Source organism: Dipodomys merriami, unplaced genomic scaffold (genome assembly GCF_024711535.1).
Source record: "Dipodomys merriami isolate MVZ:Mamm:240054 unplaced genomic scaffold, mDipMer1.0.p SCAF_15, whole genome shotgun sequence".
Classification (NCBI taxonomy): Eukaryota; Metazoa; Chordata; class Mammalia; order Rodentia; family Heteromyidae; genus Dipodomys; species Dipodomys merriami.
In genome coordinates, this window is record NW_027202826.1 from 24,049,062 (window position 1) to 24,065,690 (window position 16,629).

At 38.9% G+C, this 16,629-nt stretch overlaps 1 protein-coding gene across 1 annotated transcript in view; it reads right to left on the reverse strand.

Annotated features, from left to right (window-relative positions):
* Col25a1 (collagen type XXV alpha 1 chain) overlaps positions 1-16,629 on the reverse strand; it is a 415,569-nt gene that overhangs the window by 338,244 nt on the left and 60,696 nt on the right. The window lies entirely within an intron of this gene.

Sequence of the window (16,629 nt, forward strand, 5' to 3'; positions counted from 1 at the left end):
AAGTCAATGCACACGATGAATAAAAAAAAGCTAAGACTTAAGCAAAGTCCTAGATGATCAACTTTGTTAGAATGACTAAGAAGCAGTATTTTGCAATTACTGAAATGTATGTATTTCATGTCCCAACAGTAGAACTTTGACAGCCTCAGTCCAGATATAAAAACAAGATCTGTAAAGCAAGTTACACACTGGAAGACAGCCAACTGGGAAAAGTAGATCTGAAGTAAAACACAGTACAAGCAAAGCAGAGGGCCAACTAGTCCTGTTCCAGAAAGACCGTGGACCATCAGGAAGGACATGTCAGTCTGGGTCACAGATGCCAGACAGGGACATTCTACACTCAGCGAACATCCTGGCCACCCTTCAACCTGACACAGCTGTCACAGCACAGGTGAGGATCTTGCAATCTGCCTGAATCTGGTGATGAGATAAACCACAGATGCATTGGGTCATTTTTCTCTTCTCATCATCTACAAGGAAAGATGAAATGTACAACCTGCCTGTATCTCTGGAGACTTTTCCCTTTGCTTGATGCATTGCCTTTGGATGAGTATTTTGCTCGGCAAATTTTATTTCTCCGCACTAAGGAATTTTATAGTTTAAAGGGCTCTTAAAATCCTTTGCCAGAGATTCACTCATCTTAGTAAAACAATAGCTGGCGGATACACCGTCTGTAGGAAATGGAGGGAACAACTCAGGTCATTGTTTTAAGGTGAATTACTCAGAAAACTTTGATTTGTCCTTCCCTGGTACATGATTTCTTTTCCTTGATTCTATATTCTAAAACTTAATAAACTAAACAGATCACCAAATAAAACCTTGTCTATACCCATTTTTGAGACTCATATCTACATTACACAGATCAGAGCACTGTTTGCTTCCATAACTATCTGTCAAGTAACCCTAGAGCCTTATGCACTTTATTTAGGTTCAGCCATCCACACTTTCATGGAAATTTTTTTCTAGCCTCCTTATAATGATGAGTCATGACCCGGTGAGTATGTATGAAATGCCTTTGAACTTAAAAGATCAGACTCCATTCTTTGCCTGAAGAGATCAGGAGGGAAGAGCTAAATACAGTCAGATCTAAACTGACACCTTCTAAAAGGCATTGCTGTAAAATAAGGACCCATAAGGGTAGAAGCCACTTCTGTCTTGTTAACCACTGTATACATCCAGGGGCCTAGCACAGCTGCCACAACACTGTATACACATTGTATGCATGTATTGGATGAATATGACAGGAAACTGTTCAAAACCATATTTTGTGCCTTCTAAAATCAACTCTGTATCAGCATTACTCCTCTGACTTCGGGAACTACTTCTTTGTGCCCATCCTGAGGCTTGAATTTAGGGCCTCCAGAGCTGTCCCTAAGCCTTTTTTGCTCAAGGCTAGTGCGCTCCACCACTTGAGCCAAAGCTTCACTTTTGGCCTTTTTGCTTCATTGGAGGTAAGACTCAAGTAGTCTCCTGTCTGAGCTGGCTTCAAACTGTGGTCCTCAGATCTCAGCCACCTGAGGAGCTAGGATTACAGGCACAGCTCAGGAATTATTTTTAGGAAGACATTTTCAATATGCTACATGAGAAGGTCCTGATGGTGTCACATGGGGCCCCTGGTGGCCAGCAACAGGTTTGGGTGGGGTTGGTTAGCAGCAGGATAGCTAATTGGGTTGGATTGGCCACACGGGCTAAAATGTCAGCCCTACTGCCTCCCCCCACCAACCCAGCCCCATCCCTCCATCTTATTTCCATGTTTCATTTACCTTTGTAACAGTCATCAAATCAAAGAGGTTCTCTATATTGACAAGATTGTCAACTCTTACTAGACTGGAAGTGAATAAAGCTAGAGATTTTCTTTTATTCTATCCTATTTCCTACCGAGGACAAATCCAGGGATAGATGACATACTCATTTGGTATTTGTTATGGATGGGTGGGTGGGTGGATGAGTGTGTGGATGGACTAGTCAATTCATTGGTAAAGATCCAGAGTAACAGAAAAGATGCAAGTCAACAGGCTTGGGACTCAACGTTGAAGAGTTCCAGAAACTATAGCTTAAATTGGGTTTTCCAAAAAGGATTTGAAGTCCAAACTGTACTACTTACATACCTACAAAATGTGACCTCTTTGGGAATACTTTGCAGATACAATGGGATTAAGATGACGTCTTCAGGGTTAGAGTAAGCCCTAATCTGATCTGAAGGCTGTGTTTCTATGACTAGAAGAAATACAAACACAGAAGGAATAGGTCCACTAGAGACAGAATGTTCAACTGCAAGCCCAGGATGTCTGGGGCTGGAACAGAGCAAGAGTATCCTGCCACATCTTGATTTCTGATTTCCAGTCTGTGGGAACTGGGAGAACAAACTTCTATTGTTTTAAGCTACAGTTCAGCGTACTTTTGTCTACCAACTGTAGACTATGTACCAATACAACAAAGAGTATATGGGAAATGAAGTAGAAGCGTCTAAAGATTTGCTTACCTAAAATAGTTACCCTTATATAGCAAATCAAAGTTGGTTATAAAAACAACTGAAAAAAATAAAACATGTACTAAGACAACAAAGGAGATTATTCTCTTAAATAGCTATTTTCCTTTATTAACACCTTCTTGCCTTGTTTACTGCCTATGTTTGGGGTTGTTTGTTGGATGGAGAAGAGTTCTAGTAACTTAAACAGAAAAATCTGGGCTGTGGATGTCATTCATTGGGAGCACTTGCCTCAGGATCAAGGCTCTTGGTTCAATCTTCAGTACCATGCCAGAAAAGTGGAAGGAAGGAAGGAAGGAAGGAAGGAAGGAAGGAAGGAAGGAAGGAAGGAAGGAAGGAAGGAAGGAAGGAAGGAAGGAAGGAAGGAAGGAAGGAAGGAAGGAAGGAAGGAAAAAAGGAAGGAAGGAAGGAAGGAAGGAAGGAAAGAAGGAAGGAAGGAAGGAAGGAAAAAAGGAAGGAAGGAAGGAAGGAAAAAAGGAAAGAAAAAAGGAAGGAAGGAAGGGAAAAGAAAAGAAAAAACAAAGGAAAGGAAAAGAAAACCTGGGCGCTAGTGTCTCATGGTTATAACCCTACCTACTCAGCAGGCTTGAGGTCTGAGGATCACAGTTTGAAGCCATCCCAGGCAGGAAAGTCTATGAAACTCTTATCTCCAATTAACCACCAAAAAAAGCTGGAAGTGAAGCTATGGCTCAAATGGGAAATCACCAGCCTTAAGTTAAAAAGCTCAGGGATAATGCCCAGGCCTTGAGTTCAAGCCTCATTATTGACCAAAAAGAAAAAAAAGTCTTTCCCAGGCCAATAAACTCCAATATTTTTTTCCAACTATTTAGCTGAAAAAAAATTGCTTCCAATTAAAACAAAATTATAAAGCTAGCAGGGTGTGGTGGCATTTGCCTAAAATCCAAGTACTCAGATGACCCCAGTAGGAAACTTTTAAGGCCAGCTTGGGCTACAGATGAGATCCTGTCTCAAAAATCAAAATAAATAAACTAAAATGTATCCTTTAATAGATAACTCAGGAGGCAGTTAACTTTATAAACATTATAAAAGGTCAATCATTTTATAATGATAATCTCCAACTGCCAATATCACTGAGGCATTTTTAAATTATTCTAGTTACAACTATTTGCAATTTCCAGGAGCCTTATTAATAGAGCAGCAATACATAAGCATGAAGTGGGCAGGTGTTAAGCTGATCCCCTAGCGATCACTATTAAGTAGATGGCAGGTTTAATATGTGTGCACCAGGAAAAAAAGATCAAGGCTATAATGAAATACTAGAAAAACAAATTTCTGGGCCCACTGAGCCCTAACTGATGGGATCCCCAAGTTATCATCAGCTTCTTTGGAACTTCTTGGAGAAGTAAATTTTCATCAACTAAAGTACAATGTAATCTATTAATTCCAACAGGGTATTAACAAAAGGCTGAGGAAAGGGCACAAAAATGTCCTACTTTCAAGGGACATTCTAACAGTTTAAAAGTTACCTTTACAGCTCATCTTTCTTGCTAGCAAGGGGTGGAGCTAGGTTTGTGCTCAGTTGGTTTGACTCGAGAGCTTATGCCCTTAGTTACTATCGTATGCCCACATCATCTTTGGAGAGGGGTGCTTTCTCCAAAGCTGTCATCCTTATATTAGATAACTGACAGCAGTCCACAGATCAACCTCACCCAATACAGTGAAATCATTCCTCAGCTGCCAGTACTGCACAAGGCACACAGTCCCCTCTTAGGATACACCCACAATGGGGAAAATGTTATGTTTGACAAGATGTAATTTAGAGCTACCCCAGTGCTTTGTAGAGTAAAAGACATGGTTTATTATTATACTATTAGTGTTACTAAATACAGAACCAACTGCTTTTTTTTTTTACTTTTCAACTAAGACTATTCTTCTAGACAGCTTAACAAGAAAAACCTCAGAAGATTCTAACAATTCAAACTCAGGATGGGACAGCCTCAGTTTAGTTTTTTGTCTCTATCATTTCAAATTCTGATATACTTTATCACTCAGCATGACCTTATTCAAATTATGTGTGTATCGCTTTATCTTTAGGGGAAAAAAAGACAACTGGACTTGTAAACATGTAACCCTGAAATGTAAGCTGTATTCATCCAGAAAAAAATGAACCAATTACTGGGTGTCAGTGGCTCATGCCTGTAATCCTCGCTACTCAAGAGGCTGAGATCTGAGGATCGAGGTTCAAACTCCAACCCAGGTAGGAAAGTCCATGAGACTCTTATAGCCAATTAACAAACCACCCCCAAAAAAATGCTGGAATGGAGCTATGGCTCATGTGATAGAGCACTAGCCTTGACCACAAAAGCTCAATGACCGTGCTCAGTATCTTGAGTTCAGGCCCCAGGACCAGCGCCCAAATGCATGCATGCACACATACAAATGCAGACACTATTTTTATGCAAGTTTTCAATCTAGTGACATTGTACAGAGATCTACAATTTCAACCTTAAACAGGCATGAGCTTCATAATAAAGGGATTACTTTTCCTTTTATTCTAATCTTTGAAGATTAGAATAAATGTGGGATCCTGCTTAGAATATACCATCACCATACTCTAGGAAGTTCCTGTGCCTACTCCTTTCTACACTTGAAGTACACAGTGAACACTGTCTACCTGGTTCTAGACACATGCTCAAAGCCATTGCAAAATTTGTAAGAATTACCCAGGAACACAACCACTGAAACTTGTATCTAATTGAGTTAACATAAACTTTTCCTGGGAAAGTTGCCTGTGGCCTTCAGTTGGGAATTCCCTAAGTATAAAAGCAAGCCAGCCAGTCTGGAAGGATTTACTTATAGAATTACCCAATCACAATAAAATAGAACTAGAAGGAACTATGCAGAACATCTGCAAGTCCACATTTTACAGGTGATACAACGGTGGCCAAGGAAGACTTGCACATGACTTACACAGGAGATTTCTTTCTAGTCATATGTACTTCCCACTTATTCATACTCTCCCTCACTTACCCAGAGCATATATTTTGAGGCAGTTACTATCAATGTGCAAAGAAGGTACAAAGAAGAATGAAAACACATGAAGTTTCTAATGACCAGAGTTTTTTTGGGGGGAGGGGGGCAGGACAGGGTTGTTTTGTTTTGCTGGTCCTGGGGCTTGAACTCAGGACCTGGGTGCAGTCCCTGAGCTTCTTTTGCTCAAGACTAGCTAACACTCTACCATTTGACCCCCCTAGCATCTCTTCCAGGCTTTTCTGAGTAGTTTATTGAGGGTAAGACTTTCCTGCCTGGGCTGGCTTTGAACCACAATCCTCAGATCTCAGCCTCCTGAGTAGCTAGGATTACAGGCCTGAGCCATGGGCACCAGGCCCAATGACCAGTTTTTAACCCCCACCTCCAGTCTTGGTTACACAATCTCCCCCTCCCTGCTTACTGTGCCGCCTCCCCACGGAAGAAACAAAGTAGAACATGAATTTTCGGCTACCCTTTTATCTACTCTACCTCCTTCACCCTTATTTTCATTCACTCTGACCTTCTCCCTAAGCTTTAAGAGCGCACACACCCTGACACAAGCAACCTATGACTTTCCAGTGTTTAAACGAATGCCTAAAGGAAAACAGGAAGACTTTCCCACTATCCAACCTGCAGTTGTAATTTTCTACTTCTTGACATCATCTTTCATATGACCATAAGAAATTCTAAAATTCAATAAATCAATGTTTTTGGTACCTTTAAGGAAAGAATACTATGTTATAAAATAACTGTGCATATATTATTTCTATGCTATTGTATCTGAAAAAACAAGTCCTATTTCTTTATCTGTATTCCATAATGTGATGGAAAAAAATCTTTCCATACTGTTTTATTTAGCAATTAGGAAGCAGGCTAAAAGAGTACCATCTATCATAGGCTTCCTTCTAATCTAATAAAGGCAATAATTCCATATCACAGACACTGCCTACGTTGAGTTCTCAATGGAGTCTTTGTATATTCTATAAGAGGAAAAACATCAGGGGAAAAAAAAGTATACTATGAGAAAATCTCTGATTTCTGGAAGACATTTAGTATGATGTCAGCCATTTAAACTGTGGTTCTTTTATTGGTTCATTACATTTTAAAGATTAACTGATTTTTCTCTTTGGTGAGCCCGTACTCCTGAACTTGAAGCTTTCTTGAGATTAAGCAGACATCCGGTCCACTTTAGGTACTTGTGGTTTCCCTCAACTGATGAGATATTCAGAAATAGCTCTACATCGCAAAATGCTGCGAACAAAAGCAATTCAAGCTAGACACAAAGACTATTCGAAAGGTTTTACACCAGACACCCTGTGGTTCCTCGCACAGAAAGTGGAGAATTTTAATGACATGTTAAAGTGAAAATTTGAAGACTGGAATTAATTCTACTATGTGTCAATTACACTAACAATATCTTTATTATCTATAGCACTACTATACTGAGGAGAATTTTTTATAAGTATATAGAAAAGTGTTTTACTATTAAAATCAAATCAAACCTCTTAGAGATAAGGTCACTAAGATTATAATAATAGAAAGACGTTCCACAGTACTTTATTGAAATCTAAATTCTAGAAACTAAATTCAAATTGCTTTAGAGCACATGGAAGCAATTTTCATCCTTTTTAGTAACTAAACAAAATATGATTTATTCCCTGCAATATCGTTATTTTACTATCCTCCGTGTCACATTGTTTATGAGATTTCTGCATTTCAAATTCCTCTGAAAAGAATATAAGTAGACAAATATCTTACTGGCATGTGTGGAGCGTTTTCCAGAAATTTTTATGGCTAAAATGTAGAACCGAGACTGAACAGTGTGTTAACTGAATGTTAGAGTAAGTCATTAGAGCCATAAATTCCCAGGAAATAAGCCTCTCAACCCAGGCCAATGTCTTTCATGTACTAATTTCGGATGAACAATTCAAAAAATTCTAAAAAAAAAAATTTTAAAAAACCCAAAACAAATTTTAAATCTTATATTGATTTTTTGAGGGGTGAGGTGGGGATCGAACCTAGGACCTTGAACAGGTGTGTTTTACTGCTACAGTGCTGCTCCCAGACCTTTTATTTGTTTTTGTTTTTGAGATAGGGTCTCACTAATTGTACCTAGCAAACTCTCAATCCTCCTCTATAAATAGACATTTGTATAGCAGATTTTCTTTTTTATATTACTATGGTCGTTGAGTAATTGTACAAAGGGGTTTCCATTCAACATGCCAGTTCATGTGTAATACATCTTAATCAATGTCACCCCATCCATCAGTCTCCCCAAAACGAAGCAGTTTCCAAAGGTCTCAAATTTGCCTAATCGCCATTTCATAAGAGTAGAATACTTAGTTCACGCAAATTTCTCCAATGATTTCTGGAAAGTGTCAACCCAGCCATTTAGAATCAAAACTTGTAGAAACCATACCAATATTCCAAACTTGTTTTGAAACAGTGATGGATACAACCATATTTAATGTTTGCAAGACTACGCAGAAACATGTTTGAACCCTGCAGGCTTTGCTTCATTTTTACCACTCAAAATATATACACTCATCTGTTATAATAATATAGGGAAAGCTGGGCACCGGTGGCTCACACCTGTCATCTTAGCTACTCAGGAGGCTGAGATCTGAGGACTGGGTAGTAAAGTCTGTGAGACACTTATCTTCAATAAACTACCAAAAAGCCAGAAATACAGCTATGGCTCAAGTGGTAGAGTGCTAATCTTGAGCACAAGAAGTTCATGGACAGTGCCCAGGCCCTAAGTTCAAGTCACAGGATGAGCACCAGAGAAAAGAGCAAGCAAGAGAGAGACATGGGGGGGGGGGGCATAGGGGACCTAGACAGCAATTGAGACACATATAGAAAATAACTCTTTGACACCTATTTTTTTTGTGTGAAAATACTGTACAGAGGGGTTACAATTACATGGGCAAGATAATGAGTACATTTCTTATCAAGCATTGTAGCCTCCTCCTTTGTTTCCCCTTCCCATCACATCCCATCCTCCCCCCATCCCCCCAGTCCTTCCTGCCCCCCCACCAAAGTTGTATAGTTCATTTTTGACATAATGACGTACATCTCATTGTTGCAATGGGTCCACCTGTATCCCTATTTAAACGATTTGTTTTTTTCCCTTACCCTCCACAAATTATAACCACATCAAATACAGTAAAAGCAGGGTTATACCGTGGGGGAAGGACATACAGGGCAACAAAGAAATAATCTTATAAATGTGTTAGAAACAATCGCATGAAAGAAAAAAAACATTTGAAAACATATCTTAGGATTCATTTCCCTAACATCAACTTATCTGACCTTTTCTGCTTGACTCAGACATATATACTAGTTATTGCAAATAAGGGATACCATGTTATTTTAAGCAATTTTTTATTATACTGAGGACACTATAATGCTATTAACAATTAAAGGACCCAATCCGCATCTGTGTTTAGGGCTCCAAGCCAGAATTACTAAAAACCTAGCTCCCTTGGCCACCTTCGTACTAATCGATTCATGATTATATCTGAATGCAAGCACTCGCTTCTTAAGTGAGTCATTGTATCTTTAATGTTAGTCTTTTTGAGTGTTTCAAATTTTAAAGACTTTGCATACCAAATAAAATTCTCAGAAGGACACAGACACAGACCAATGTTGCCACTATTATAACCCCTGAAATGAGAAATTAAGGACTCTAATGTGTGCAAACTTCAGCCCACCAGGCTGGGAAACTAACTTTAAAATAAAACCTAACATTATTTTACTATTATACTTCTTGTCATGTTTTGTAATTCAAACTGTGGAATTTGTAGTAACCATTCTTCAGCTCTAATAATTCATAACTTTTTTTTTGCCAGTCCTGGGGCTTGAACTCAGGGCCTAGGCACTGTCCCTGAGCATCTTTCAGTCAAGGCTAGCACTCTACCACTTGAGCCACAGCACTCACTTCTAGCTTTTTCTTTGTATGTGTTACTGAGGAATAAAACCCAGGGCTTCATTCAGGCTAGGCAAGCACTCTACCACTAAGCACATTCCCGGCCTAATTTGTAACATTTGAACCATTACATTTTTTCGAAAAGTCTACTTTCAAAGAAATGGTCAAAGAAAAGCACAACTACATCCTATCTATCAGGTCTCTACCATTTACGAGAATTTATGTTCTCAATAGTTGATATTAAGCTATCCTACCTTAATTATCAACTTAATAATGACCACATAACCAATTTATATGTTTACTTTATAAATTCTGTCTCCCTTCCCTTTAATGCTACATGTAGGATTTAGAATCCTTACTTCCCACACCTACTCAACTATTTCCTCCATGACCTTAGGGAGTTTAAAAAGGTCACACTGTCTTCACAGTTATAAACCAGACATATTCCCAAGGGAGGCTGTCAAGCCTGGGCTCAAGATTAAATAAATCTACACAGCAGAATGGAAAACCTGCATTACTTAAAAAAAAAACACTGACTAAACAGAATCTGCACAAATCTCCATTGTTTCAATGGTTCTGCCTTATATACATTTGGAAAGAAATGCAATTAGTTTCTTTAACTTATAAATCACCCAACAGCAAGGATGTACGCAGCTCAGTGGCAGAGCACATGCCTAGCATGCAGGAGGCATTGCATTTGATTTTCAGCACTGGAAAAAAAAAAGGCCAAATCAAAGGGGTTTCTGGCACAAGTAGGTGCTGTATTCAGAGGCCTGGATGTGCTCGGGGAGTTGATCTTATGACCTTCATCACATGAGAAGCAGCTCAAATGGACCAAGATTTCATCCGTAAAGGATGGCACACCACTTCTTTTCTTCTTATTTAACTTTTATTGTAAAGGTGATGTACAGAGGGGGTACAGTTACATAAGTCAGGTAATGAATAAATCCAGTTCTTTTCTGAAGGACATTTGATGTTTGAATATTTCCTAACAGGAAATATTTCTTTGCTTGTCAGCCTGTTATCTCTCCTAGGACTAGAATTTAATTTTAAATCTTCTGGCCTCTCTTGAAATAAAGATTCTAATGTTCTGCTCTAGGTATTTTCATTTTTGTGATCTATACCAAGCTAATCAGACCATCAAAATAATCTTACCCTGAAATAAATGTTTCTATTCTGATATAGCTATTTGCACAAGGAGGGATTCAGTCCTAAGTTTTGAAGTTTTTTTTTTTTTTTTTTGCCAGTGCTGGGGCTTGAACTCTGGGCCTGGGCGCTGTCCCTGAGCAACTTTTGCTCAAGGCTAGCATTCTACTACTTAAACCAGCTTTTTTCTGTGATTAATTGGAGATCAGAGTCTCACAGACTTTCCTCCTAGGCTGGCTTTGAACATTGATCCTCAGATCTCAGCCTCCTAAGTAGCTAGGATTATAGGCATGAGCCACTGGCACCCAGCAATGTTTTGACATAAGAACACCAGAAATTATTATATTCCAGTCTTCACCACAAAACTATGGTTATCCCTAGACACTGAGTTTAGAACTCCAAATCCTCAAAGTTGTAGGAGTACTGGGAATTGGTTGGTGAGAATTTCCAGCTGTTGATGTCATCCAAAATCAAGTCAGAAAATATTTCTGGGAACTAAAGCATCATACACACCTTTTAGTGGGAAAGTCCAGTAACCTTTTAAGATATTTTCTTTTCTGAGTACTTTTTTTCTTTTTCAGGGTTTTTTAGACCTTTTGGTTACTTTTCTCTCCAGTTCCTTCTTCATAAACACAAATGATATATTATGCCTATCACTAGTATCCTAAGCCTTGGCTCAGAAAAACCTGTAGGTATTTCTAAAAATTGCAGGTACTATGCCAGGCTTGGCGGCTCATGCCTGTAATCCTAGCTACTCGGGAGGCTGAGATCTGAGGATCATGGTTCAAAGCCAGCTCAGGGAAGGAAAGGCCGTGAAACTCTCATCTCCAATAAACCACTCAGAAAACTAGAAATGGTGTTTTGGCTCTAGTGGTAGAGTGCTAGCCTTGAGCTGAAGAGCTGAGGTAGTGCCAGGTCCAGAGTTCAAGCCCCACGACCAACAACAACAACAAAAAATTGCAGGTACTCTTAAAGTATAAAAACATGCATAGAGGATAGTAAAAAAGGCTTCCCTAACAGGAGTTTGAAGCAATAATTAGTATAAAATATTAATATATAAATTGAATATAGCTTCTTAAGGTGTTTATTTGAAGGTGTTTTATTCAAGAGAAATTACATATGGAAGTTCCATGAGTGATTGCCCTGAAAGGAAAAAACTATACTTCAATTTTAGGAAAGTCACTAAATGTCACTCAATTTCATCCTAGAGTTTGTCTATAGTTTCTGTATTTGTCTATATTTTCACATATTAGGCTTATTAATTTGTGCGTATAAATATATACACACATATCTGTGTGCATACACCCTAGAGATTAAAATATGAAAAAATCTATTTTGGCAATTTAAGAATTAATTATAGGGCTGGGAAGGTGGCTCAGTGGCAGAGTGCTTGCCTTGCATGCATGAGGTCCTGGGTTCAATTCCCCAGCACCACATAAGCAGAAAAATTTGGAAGTGGTGCTGTGGCTCAAGTGGTAGAGCGCTAGCCTTGAGCTGAAGAGCTGAGGGACAGTGCCCAGGCCCAGACTTCAGGCTCCAAAACTGACAGAAAGAAAGAAAAAAAAAGAATTAACTATTGCTATTCGTATTTCCACCCAGTCAAAAGAAGAGTGAATCTCAGACTGAAGTGTACCTAGGACACCTTTTTAAAATACAGAGGCATGAGTCACACTCCCAGAAAAATCTGACTTAGTTCATCTGAGGAAAGTCCCTCGGGGACTTGCCATACTCATAATCCCACAGCTGATCATGGAGGCCTTGAGGGACAGAGAAGTGAACTCACAGGAAAGATGAGCTTGCCCATTAAATGACCACTTCAGTCCGTCGGTATCTGATGACTACTTCTGAAAAATAATCCACCCTGAACTCTTCTCAGTACAATAAAATGTCATACTGAGCTTGCCCAAGGAAAAATGGCAGAGATTGATGAAAAGAACATTCAGTCCCTCGGTAATGTATTACGATCGTGTGTCCCATGTTCATTGTGACTTACTATCAATCTCTAAGGAAAACCTCAGTTTCCAATTGTGTAGTGATGTCCAGTATAGGTCTAAAAAGAGTGCCAAATGGAGCATGAGAAGGGAGTGGGGGGAAGCACATAATACATTTTAATACCATAAAGAAAATCCTAGAAGAGACAACTGATTAAAATAAGAACATAGGAAGTGGCGCTGTAGCTCAAGTGGTAGAGCGCTCGCCTTGAGCTGAAGAGCTGAGGGACAGCGCCCAGGCCCAGAGTTCAGGCCCCACGACCGACAAAAATAAAAAATAAAATAAAATAAAATAAAATAAGAACATAAAATACCTTTAAATTAGGGGTTCCTTCTTTCTCTGAGGAAAAATAAATTCCTAAATAGCTGAATTTGAAAAATCCTCTTGGTCCTTTTGGAGGTTTTGTTATTCTACCTACAGCTTACTCTTGTTCTATGCAGAAGCAATGGTTTATAAAGGTGCCACAAACACCAAAACAAACATTATGGATCACTGCTCCTGTAAGATGCTTCTATGAGCTTCTTGTCACATTTTTCAAACCACTTAATACATAACTTTGCTTTATGTATGTTTCTATTTAAAGACACCTTATGTAACATAAAGCACTGGTATTGTCAACATTGAACCGGCCACCAGAAGGGCTATTTAACTCTCCCCTGAACAAAGCTATCTAACACACAGAACCATTCTCTAAGGCGCATCACAGCCTTCTTTTACTTCAATGCTGGAGCGCATGCCAATGCTGTGCCTAGGGGCCATTTTCAACAGCAAAAGTTCTATCAATAAGCATAAAATCATCTTACTTGATTTTAAAGGGGGCATTGAACTGAACCAAAAAGGCAAATTTTGTCTTGTTAAAGGAAGCACCGAGCTACTCAATATTTTTTCACCCTCTTGGTCATGTCAGAGAATGGCTAGGAAATGGTCACAAGTATTGACTGGAGTACAAAGACACTGTGGCATTCTAGAACTAGGGAATAAGTCATACTTTTACCATCATGGCCAACAGAGCCATACCGAAAGTGCACTTCCCTCAGATTCTATATAAGCCAAACATTTTCTAAGGTACTTTTTCATATAATATTGCAACAAAAACACATTACTATACCAGAAATCTTATTATTTTGGTGCTGTTTTCAGTGATTAATTGCTCTTTCTCATGACAGGCAACAATTATAGTTCATCAAAAATCTCTAATGTAGTCTCATGAGGCCATGTGTACTTAGTATTGCTGAGTGTTTAAGTGCCCAGAGGCTGCTGTAAAATGTACCAATAATCTGTTAATCATCATACAAAGATGGTTCAAATGATCAAAAGGAGGATCATCTATGCCAATGTCAGCATGCCAACCAAAAGGTCTTGTTTTTTTTTTTTTTTTTGGTCCGGTTGTGGGGCCTGAACTCTGGGCCTGAGCACTGTCCCTCAGCTCTTCAGCTCAAGGCTAGTGCTCTACCACTTGAGCCACAGCGCCACTTCCGGCTTTTTTCTTTTTGCTTATGTGGTGCTGAGGAATCGAACCCAGTGCCTCAGGCATGCAAGGCAAGCGCTCTACCACTGAGCCAACTTCCCAGCCCCCAAAAGGTCTTGTTTTAAAGGACTTAATACAAAGAATAAAACAATACAATCCAGGTGCCAGTGGCTCACACCTATAATCCAAGCTACTCAGGAGGCTGAGATCTGAGAACTACTCTTTGAAGCCAGTCTGGGCAGAAAAGTCCCCATGAGATTCTTATCTCAAATTAACCACCAAAGAATCAGAAGTGAAACTGTGGCTCAAAGTGGTAGAGCACTAGCCTTGAGCAAAGGAGCTTAGGGGACAGTGCCCAGGCCCTGAGTTCAATCCCCCAACCAATAAAGCAAAAAAAAAAAAAAAAGAAAAGAAAAGAAAAGATGGTAAACGTACAATGAGACTCTCTAAAGCCGTGCAGAGAAGAAATGAAGGAAGGTTACATAGAACTCTTAATGTATTAATATAAAACTGAAATATAAAATGGTGACATAGAACTATTGCTCTCACCTACTGACTATATTCCAGTAATTCAGACCACTAGATACTTAAGAGTCAGCCTCATATTGTAGGAAAAACTCTGCTGCACTTTCAGAAATCTGTATTGTAAAATTCTGTATTGTATAAGTCCTAAGATCTAACTCTTACTTAGTGCAATTTCCTCATTTTACATGTAAAGATTTTAATGACAACCAGCTCATCTTACACTAATCTCACACTAATCTCAAGCTTTCTTGTTTGTGGTATGGGATATTATATATCAAAGAACTCAAAAATTCACAGACAGATCCAGGAAAGACAACTGCAAGAAGACAATGGCTCTTTTTACATGGCTTGAGGTGCGTGGTCAGAGATTCAATACAACTGCCCTGAATCCTATCCTCAGCATCCAAATCTAGGGGATTTTCGGAGCCAGTCTATCAGTATGAACCGGAAGACATGTTTCTTGCCACAGGGAAGAATGGCAAAGTGCAGGCTTGCAATTTGGGCAGATTTGATCCCATTTTGGGTTCTACAAGTTACTCCATGTGATTTTAAGCAAGTTAGGACCTTGGTGAGTTTGCATCCCCTGGAGCAAAGTAAGGAAATTAAGTCCTTCCACCAATCAGCTGTATGATGAACATTAAAAAGAGCATAGACAATACCTGACACAGAACATTGTCATATGCAATTAGCCAACACACACTGGATAACATCTCAAATCATCAGTTCAATTTGCAGAGTTAGGTTGGACAGGAAGAGAATAATGTGCCTTTATGTTTTTTTTAATTGCGAAAATACTGCACAAAGGGGTTACAATTACATGAGCAAGGTAATGAGTACATTTCTTATCAAGCATTGTTGTCTCCTCCTTTGTTTCCCCTTCCCATCCTTTTATCAATACATCTACATAATGAGCAAGAGAATAGATCATAATCTATGCAGATAAATTTTCCCTGTGGAGTTTTGATACAACATATTCCAAATTATTCACACTGATTTTCTGCATGGCAAACTGGAATGGAAGCGAGCTGTTTCAGTCAACAAAATTTCCCAAGATGGCTTTAGATACTGAATCACAAGGTACTGGTGCTAAGCAACATGCCCATGATTTGAGCTAAAATTCTGGTTCACTTTTTAAATATCAGAGGCATTAAAATTTGTCTTCAACAGAAGGATTTCATACTAAATTATGCTAATTGTTGCAACATTTTCTTCAATTCACTTGTACAACTGCCAAAACAGACATCAATACCTTAGCCCATCATAATTTCCTAGCATAACACTGCATTCTTTCAGCACACATACCAAAAAAGAAGGGAAAAAAGAGCCCATACAATTGTTCTGCAGTTACAGCAATAGACTATTTCTTCCTCTGAAAGACAAGTCAGTCACCTCTGTGGTGAATCATGCAATTTGGTCTAGACCAGAAAAAAAAAATGCATTATAAATCAGTGTCTCATTTTGCTATAATCACCTCCTTAAAATAGCACCAACTGGATCAATGTCTCAGATTCTGTTTTATTATACACACATTCTTAAAAGCATCACTAAACACTAACTGACTAAGGCAGAAGAGCAGCTGGTGCCATGGCTTGGGGAAAAGAATGTTCTGAAAACAGTTCAAGAATCTCCATGCGCTTCACAAGGATTCTGTTCTAAAATTTCAAAGCACATTAAAAAGTGATAATTGCTATCTGCAGTAGAGAAGAGGAAGTCCAAAACAAAAGGAATTAGACCAAATGTTAGTAGCAATTACTTAAAGAGATACTTACGGATTGTTCCTGCATCCATTCTTCCCTCAAAATATTCCTTCCACCTCCATGTTATGATTTCAAGGACCTGGGATGTTTTTATTTAATTACGGAGACACAGTGTGTTTTTATATATACTAATCATCTGTACAGCATTCCAACTCAGTTTAGCAGGACAGGAATGTGCTGTCTAATGAAAACATAATCACTCTCATAATTAACTAGGTAATAAAATGTGTTACTTATACTTACCATTTTATTTGCGGGTTGCTAAATCCCTCTCTCATTCTTCTATTGTCCTTGCATGTTAATTATACTCAGGTTTCTTTTTGTAATGCCCTGA